This window comes from Haliaeetus albicilla, chromosome 6 (assembly GCF_947461875.1).
Source record: "Haliaeetus albicilla chromosome 6, bHalAlb1.1, whole genome shotgun sequence".
Classification (NCBI taxonomy): Eukaryota; Metazoa; Chordata; class Aves; order Accipitriformes; family Accipitridae; genus Haliaeetus; species Haliaeetus albicilla.
In genome coordinates this window covers 8,887,212-8,895,861 of record NC_091488.1, presented here as the reverse complement: position 1 = coordinate 8,895,861, position 8,650 = coordinate 8,887,212, and the positions used below count along the sequence as shown (strand labels likewise).

Genomic DNA, 8,650 nt, shown 5'->3' with positions numbered 1-8,650 from the left:
CAGCCGCTGCAGACACTCACATCTTCTGACACACTGCCAGCTACGAGCCAGCTCCTGAAGGGATGTTTTAATCAAGAAGTCGGGAGGGTGAGTTTCCTCCAGACCTGGCCTAACCTCGCAAACTCTCCTGCTTCTTGCCGTGGAAGCAGCCAGACCAACAGCCCTGGTCAGGGAGCAGTGCTGGGCACCTCCAGCCATGGAGGACAAGAAATCTGACCTTAATTGCTCTTGAAAGGCCATACAGATGAATTTTCCCCCCTGCTTTCTCCCCACCATTAACATTTTAACAGCTTTCTTGCAGGAAGTAGGGCTAGAGAATACAAGGGAGCAGTGACAGTTTCACATTATCACAGGAGTCCGGGAGCTGGAGCTGCAACAAAACCTCCCGATATCCTGAGACTCAGAAGAAATAGAAATGATTTCTGCTCATGCAGCACTCTGTGGGCAGTCAAACCCAGCAGTAAGGTACTCTCGCTAATCTTCTTTCCCACCTTTTCTAGCGGACAGGAGAAAGAAGATTTCTGTGTGTTGCAGGTATTGTCATTATTGTAAGTTAACCTGGCATTTAAGAAAAAATGTAAGCAAGCAGATCTACTTCAGGGAACCAGCCAAAACCCTCCTTGACTGTCAGAGAGCTGACTCTGAGTGTGGTGACTTGTTGAAGGGGTAAGGATGTCCTTCTTCCTTGTGTTGTGCCTTGTCTTCCAGCTCTACTCCTAAAGGGGTGAGATGCCAGGTTCAAAACAGGCTGGCCCTTCCGCGCTCACTTGCATCGGTCTTCTCCTCTGGAGCAATACCCCGGAGCAAAATAGAGAGCAAAAATTCATCCTGAGTTTTCCATACAAAACTTTGGTCCTGGTTTCTGAAACCAGGCTGCAAACAAACCAGAGCCTAAGACTATCGCTGTGGCCAGCACACAACCGTGGGCTGTTCCCAGAAGTGACCTGCCCTTTGCTTTCCAGGGGCTTTTGCCTCACCGTGCACTATGTCAGAACAGCGTGCCCTCACCCCACTGCTCCCCACAAGCCTGGTTTTCAGGCTGCTCCCAAAGCCCTTTGCAGTTTGAAATGTTTTGTTTTAGGCTTTTTTTTTTTTTTTTTCACCTGTCAGAGCAACCCAGATAATGTGGGCTGCAAAGCTGGGCAGCCGAGCACAGTTCTTTGTACTCTCCTGTTTCCTCATCGCCGATGTCTAGCCCTTATATATTTTTCATGGAAGATTGTGTTGATGGTGCAAAGGCGCCTTCTTGCCTTCCCGCGGGTCTGATTGTTTGCTCTGGTTTTGTGTACGAGGGGGGTTAATTAGAAGTCTCCCTCCGCCCCAGCTAATGTGGAAACCTGATCAGGAGCCAGCAGCGAAAGGGAGGTGGGGAAGGGATTAGTCCTTTGCAGGAGGCAGAGCGGGGGAAAGCACGGCTCCCTGGCCCCATCCTCAGCACCGAGGAGGGTTTGGGACTCTCCCAGTCTAGCTCCAGTGTGGATCCCCCAGCAGAAGGATGGGCATCCCTGGCTGTCCAAAAAGAGATTATGGCACATCCCCGGGGCTCCTCCGCATGGGTTTGACTGGCGAGGAGACTTTATGCTCTCTTGGGGTTGGGTTGTGGGGTGGCTGATTTTGCCTCTACGCCAGCTCCACCAGATCGCTGCCTTTTCTCTGTTCCTGTGTGGATGGGGAGAGCGTCTGTGTGTGTGTGTGTATGTGTGAGAGAACGAGCGCTGGCTCATGCTATTTCCTCCCTTCCCTTGGGGCTTGACTGGGTCCCATTTTTTTTTTTTTTTTCCTGCTGCCGCTCTAATAAAAAAAAAGTGGCTCAGCCAATTCTCTTGAACCTGAACGCAGAAGGAAGGAGACAGGGAGTGAAAAATGTGAAATCAAATAGGATTTTTTTTTTTTCCTACCAGACGCAGTCGCCGGGGAGTAAGGCTGGGAGTACTGTGGCCATCCCCTGGCAGCAGGTGGAGGGGGGGGGGGGGCAATAGTTTTTCATCCTGGAACCAAGAGCAGGAGAGCTGCTCTCCCCTTTCTGAAAGAGCTCGTTACTGCCTCGGGTTTGCTTAAAATACAGCTCTAATTACCTGTTTAAACAATAGCTCTGTCCCTTCCTCGGTCTATGAAGACTGCACACATTTTAATTATCAGGAAGACCTTGGCCATTCACCTTTCTGAGGTATTTAATGCTTCCAGTCAAATGCCTGCCCTGCTGTACTCTGTTACTATGCCACCTCTCGAACTCTCGCCAGCGGAAAACTGCAGGATATCGCTGGTGAAATGACATTCTCCGGCAGATTTTTTTTTTCTGCATAATCATGGTATTTGGGTTAATTTTGCTTTGCTGGGCACATTAGTCTTTGGCTCCTAAACAAGAATACACAGGCCCTCCTCCTGCCTTGCCTTTTCCCCTGTGCGCACATGAAAAATAGGGCTTAGCTTGTGTCTTAATGTGTGATAATGTTGTAATCCTATAAATGGATGCCAAAACTGTTCCTGGGATAGGAGTGCCTGTTTTAGAGACATAGTAGCCTGCGCTGGAAGGACTCTCCTTTTCCTTTGCCCAGACATCAATCCACCCATCCCAGCATCACATCCCCTCCCCACAAACCCTCTCCTTTTGGGGTATTTCTCTTTTCCTAGCAAGCGGTGGGCTGGAAAATGCTTCCCGTCGCAGAGTGGTGCGGCGAGGGATCCTGCTGAGCTGAATGCCTGGAGGCGATCGAAGAACTGCTGTCCCTGGGCGGGAGAACCCAGCTTTCCAAGGTCTCGGCTGCGCAGCCGTGGGAGCCTGGCCAGCAGAAGAGATGCTGCAGCTAACGAGCATCCTTCCTCAGGGGCCCTTTCCTCGCTGATGCAGAGCGAGGAGAAGCTGGGATGCCCTGGGAGCCAAACTCTCGGTGGCTGCCCGAGCTTGCTGGCGGTGGCACAGGGCAAGGGTAGGGCTATTCCCAGCAGGCAGCAACTCCTTCTGGATCTCCGTCAGTGTGCATGGGAGAGCATCCCTCTGCCATGCTGGGCCCAGGCAATGAAAGGGTGGCAAGAGGTCTTTGCTGCAGCAGAGTGCCTGAGAAGGGGGCCAGGATGCTCAGAAGAGGGGAAGACACGTATTTGCAGTCAGAGAGAAGAAGGAGGCCAAACATTGCCCGTCCCATAAGTCTCACCCCCTGTGAAACCTTGACTGTGGGGCTTGAAGCAGCCGGCTGGGAGAAACCCAGAGTAAACTCAGCAAGCTGCCCGGAGGGTCTGGAGCTGTAAATCTCAACAGCCTGGATTTAAAGAGCTGCCAGAACTTTTCACGAGGTTAGAAAAGTGCTGGGGAGGCGGCAGAGGAACACCTGGCCGTTTCATCCTCCCTACACCGCAGTGCTGCCGCTTGGGGTTTTTGCCTTCCCTTCAGGAGTTGGTGAAGCATAATGGAGCCTTTTGGGACTGGAAGATACTGCTCTGATTTAGGGTAATTGCCTGTATGTCATGATTCAGCGCATCAGTTGAGCGCTCGTCCACCTCTGGACATGATTAACTGGACATGATTAACTGTAAAGACCGCAGGGATTTTCCATGGGACTTATGCATGTGCTTTCCTGCTGTGCTGGACTCGGTTCCCTGTTACCACTACCGACTTTGGTGGGGTTGCCGGAGAGCGAACGGAAGAATTCAGCCCTTTTGTATCAGATCCCCCTTTGTTTTATCTGACCGCTGAAATCGCAGAGCTGGAATATTTCAAAATATTTGCTCAGCTGGCCATGAAACACGAGGGTTTCTTTGGGGGGAACGGCTCATTTATTCTCCAGCCAGATCAAGCACCTCCAGCTAATGATGAAGCATCACGGCACACTGAAGCCCTGCTAATGGCAGCATCCTGAGGAGTGAAGATAAACAGTGCTTGCCGCAGCATGGGGGGACGCCGATCCCTCCCCTCTGCTGATGACAGAGGATGAGCAAAGGGAAAGGGGAGGGGGAAAAAACGTGAAGCTCTGGATGTCCCAGTTTTCTTGTGCTTTTTTTTTAATTTTATTAATACCTAGTAGCCTTACCAAAGCTAAGCAAAGAATGCCTTTCATCCGCTGGTCTGTTTTCCACCTTTGATGGCCAGCCTTTCATTTTACTTTGAGGTATCCCCCCTCAGAAAGCTCCTTGCTGCCTCGCCAGCACATTTGTTCCTCTCTGGCCGGATGCAGATGTGACCTATTTGCTTCCCCGACACAATGCAAGTGGAAGCAGGGGTGGAGAGGGGAGGAAGGTCTGCGAAGCCGAGTCGCGCAGCAGAAGGCAGCGAGAAGAGCACCGCGCTATTTATTCCCTTGCTTCCACCGGGGTCTTCAGTGTCCCGGCAATGGTAAATCTTAACTTTCATGCTATAGTGCACCGGGATGCAATTTACTTCAAAGACAGCATAAATTCCTGGCTGCCGCTTATATCACAGGGCTGTTACATAAAAAGGGCTTATCCGCTTTGGTCCCAGGAACAGGTTTGCACTTTTCGGCACGGATCTCAACTGACCAGCCTGCGGTTGGCCTAAAAATCTCACAAGGGCCCCAAAAACCAGGCTGTCCTCTGAGCCATCCAAGTGCCGAGCTCTGCCACGCTGGCTGCGGGAACGCTCTCCCTGCATCCAGCCCCACCATCACACAGCGGTGGCTCTCCCAGTCCGCGGCTGGATGGAGAGGGAGGGGAAGCACGCGGCGGGCTCTGGGATTATTTTTTTTTTTACCCTTAGGAAAAATGCTAGCGCTGGGGAGGGAGGGGAGGAAGGAAGCAAATTCCTCCCTCTTTGCTACCACAGCTGTCTTGCTAAAGCAGAAACTGAAAAAGCACTTTGGCCAGGAAAAGCCACGTGTGAGCTGGGTGCTCCCCTTGCGGAGGTGGGCTGGGGGATGCGTGGCGGTGCGAATGTCTGCCCTGGATCGAGGGTGAAGGGCCTGGCCCTCAGCTGCTGCGAGCTTCTTGGTCTCCATGAACTCCGCAAAGTCATGCCACTTTTCACACTGACCCCGGGAGTTTTTTTGTTGCTGTGGCAAATGTCGTAGATTTAAACAGGGGAGTGCTAAAGACCTCTTTAGGCACATGAAGAAGGTACATTTTCAGAAGCAATAGAGAGCTTGCAGAGCTCAGACCCTAGTGTCAGGAGTGACGTGGGCAAGTAGAGCCCCAAATAATTTCCCAAAGTGGGACTTTGGCTCCGTTTAAATACTGTTTATCTACCCCTTGGCCAGGAAAGTGGTTTCCTCAGCTTGATTCCAGACAACTGCCTTGCCCAGGAAGACCGGTCTTGTGTGCTAGCAAACAAAAATCAAGCTAGAAGACATCCAGTTAATTTTCTAAGAATTTAATTTCTTGGCTAAACGTGGGAACCTAGACATTTTCTGAATATTGCTTTCGGAGTGAAAGAGGAGAAAAGAAATCCCTTCTGCCCTCTGTAGTTCAACCATATTAATAATGTCTTATTTGCAAAGCTGTTTACGCCTCCCTCCCCTTCTGCCGGGATGCTGCTGTGTATCTGCCCTCATCAGAGCGCCACTATTAGCTGGCTTCATCGTTCAGCGATGCTTCATCGTTAGCCAAAGTTGCTTTATCTTTGTGAAGGAGAAATAAGCCGTTCCTCTCAGAACCACCCATATTTCATGGCCAACTAAGCAATATTGCAAAAACATTGAGATTCCTCAATTTCCTTCATCATATATAGCAGATGCTGATTTGATGCTAGGAAAACTGATTAGCAAACCCCCTCCTGGCTAGTCTGTCACGGCGCTGATAGCCCCAACGCAGCCGGCTTGTCCAGCAATAGAAAGACTATTACCAAGTGCATTTTTCATGCAGCGAGAAAGAGCATTTCTAGCTGCTTCTATGCGCTGAAAACAAATTTCCAAAAGCCCGCATAGCAAAGTGCCGGGGTTATAATCCACTCCTGTGCAATATTACCTTCAAATGCGTTATCACTGGAAGTGTAAAATCCTGGCTCCTCTCCCGCTGGAGCCCCACTGTCATTAATCGAAGGATTTCCCTGGCCGGGGGCCTGTCTAACTTGCGGGGCTGGCTGTGAAACCAAGGGCATTACTGGATGATGCTGTCATGCACAGCCGTGCAGGTCCCTTTTAAGGGAGCGGTGGAGCCGTTGCAGCGGGGGAGCTGAAATCTAGTGTGTATAATTTCAAGGAAACGTATAGGCTTGCCGAGGCTGAAAATCAAGATCAAAAGTTCAGGGTTAAATTCAGCTGTCGGGTCTAGATAAGCTTATCTCCAAAAAGTGGCTTATGAGAGATCTACTCTGGGCTGAAATGCTTAACTGGTGACCTGCAGGACTCGGCACTGCTCTCCTTCCCACCAGGGCTTACCTCCAGATCTGCATGTCTTCTGCGTTTCAGATGCTAAAGCCGTAGCGGGGAGGCGGGGGCCGGATAGCATGTCAGGACAGCTGCGCTCTGGCCCCAGGCCGCCCGCAGATTTACGCACTTTCGCTTAGCCTGGGTGTCCCAGAGAGAGCAGCGAGCGGCGAGCACCGGGGTTTTGTTATTACACAGAGGCCTGATCTGGCAAAAAGGGAAAATTAGAGAATTTTTTCCAAGCGTTCTTTTCCACTCTCTGGAAAAAAAAAACCAAAAAACCAGGCATGCCTGTAATCAGCTGCAGGAGCGGAACAGTCCTCTTAATTTATTTTAAAGTGTCCTTCAGGACTGCCTGGTTAATAACCACGCTCCACGGTGCTGCACTCCCCAAGAGGGGAAAGGCATCGCCTGGGAAACTCATGGGTTTTTTTGCCCTGGATCGGACTCCTTCTGCTTCATCCCACTGGAGACCGGAGAAGGGAAACATGCACCCAAAGGAAGCAGGATGGTGGGAGGAGGACGGGGCGGCAGCAGTCCTGCTTCTTCCCCGTAGCCACCGTGGGACCGGCGGCTCCGTGTTGAGGATGCTGAGGAGGGTTGCTGGCACGCAAGAGGCTCCCACGGCCGCAAAAAAAACCTGTGGCGGCAGCGTGTGTCTAATTCCAGTCCTTCGCTTAAGAGGGCTGGTTAAAGGAATTTGAGGTGTGCAGCGTTTGCACCGCGTGTGTCGCACGGCTGTTTGAACCCATCGGAGGCGTTTGCAGCGCATGGATACGATGGGTTGCTGGGAAGGGCAGTAAATGGGAAAAAAGGTCATTTGATCAATCATCTTGCAGTCTAGTGGTGTGGTGGCCTTTGTAGGGAAAAATAAATCCATCTCTTTAACCTGTCCCTATTTTTAAAACCTAGGCAGAAGTTTCCGGGATGCAGCGCGGAGACACGTCTCCTTGTTTAACAGTGAGGCATCCACTCACCCAACCGGCCTGCTGCCGCTAGAAATTAAGACCGAAGCAACAAAACAAGCCTGGAAAGCTGCCAGCAGCAGGAAACCACGGCAGCGGGGCAGGACGAGGCTCCTGTCGGGTTAGACGTGAGGTGCGTGGGTACCCCCCGGGGGACAGCCAGCACCCACTCCTGCCTACCGCTGCCCTCCCAGGGCAGGGTCCTCCTTCGAAGAGAGGACCGAGCTTCCCTCTATCTCCCTGGGGAGCCCCCTCTCGGAGCCGATGGCTTCTTGCAGAGCAACCCTGTATGCAGCGAGGCTGGAAGAACCATCCCGCAGCATCCAAGGAATGCTCCCAGCACCCAGTGCCACCCCCCGCCATGGTCCCTTTGGCTGCCTGGGGTGCCAGCAACTCTCTCCGACCCCCAACGCAGCACGTCAGAGCCGCCAGCTCCAAGAGAACCCCGCACCCAGCTTTTTCTCACAGTATATGATTTCCATGCAGAGACACAGATACATGTGTGCGTACGTGTGCCTGCGAGAAAGTTGTATTTCAGCCAAAAGGCAAAGCGGCTTATAGTGGAGATGACAAAGGGATGGATCAAAATGCAGTAATAAGAGTCATTGCCACGGTGCTCTTGCTACCTTAAAATGATCCAGAAATGTCCGAGAGACTGAAAATTAGATGTTTCTTCTCAAAAAAAAAAAAAAGAAACAGAGCTGTTTTAAGGGTCTGGGAATACCAGTTTAAACTTTTAACATTCCCTATGCTCTTCCTTTCCTTTCTTACGTAAAGGCAGACTATGAAATTTTGGCAAAGAGTTTATTTTATTTTGAAAAACAAGCTTTTGTAATATCTAAGAAGAATAGGAACATTCTCAAAGCTTTACAAACCCAACGGGCCTTCACTGATAGTTTTACTTAAAGAAATCCAGATGCTGCAGCAGGGAGTTCCTGAAAGGGGAACGGCCTTCGGCTCCTGTGTCCAGCCCCAGCCACACGTGAGCCTTCAGCTGAGAAAGTAAAAAGGAGACTCGTGAAATGAAGTCGTATTTTTTCTCCCCAGACCCTGTAGCTTTTCAAATATTGCTGCGTGGAAGGCTGATGGGGATCATTCTCTGAGCTAGTCACTGATTTACCCCATAGAAAAGCCCTAGGGAAGGGCTTTCTTGAAAACAATTTTCCATTGGCATTGTTTTCTTTGCATTTTGAGGGCCAAAAATATATTTTTTTTTCTGGAAGTGAAAAGATGGTTTATTATGCAATCAGAGACATCTGAGACACAGGGCTCCGGGAACAAAATGCTACCCTATATCACAAAATTTGTGATAAAACCATAGGATTTGGGACCCTGTCACAAGGCAAATCTACTACATAAGCTTCTGTATCCCAT

At 50.7% G+C, this 8,650-nt stretch overlaps 1 long non-coding RNA gene across 1 annotated transcript; it reads left to right on the top strand.

Annotated features, from left to right (window-relative positions):
• Positions 1-260: 260 nt before the first annotated feature.
• Positions 261-7,972, top strand: LOC138685635 (uncharacterized). The gene is made up of 2 exons (XR_011324959.1): positions 261-4,327; positions 7,224-7,972. It is a non-coding gene; the product is annotated as an uncharacterized lncRNA (long non-coding RNA).
• The last annotated feature ends 678 nt before the right edge of the window (positions 7,973-8,650 follow it).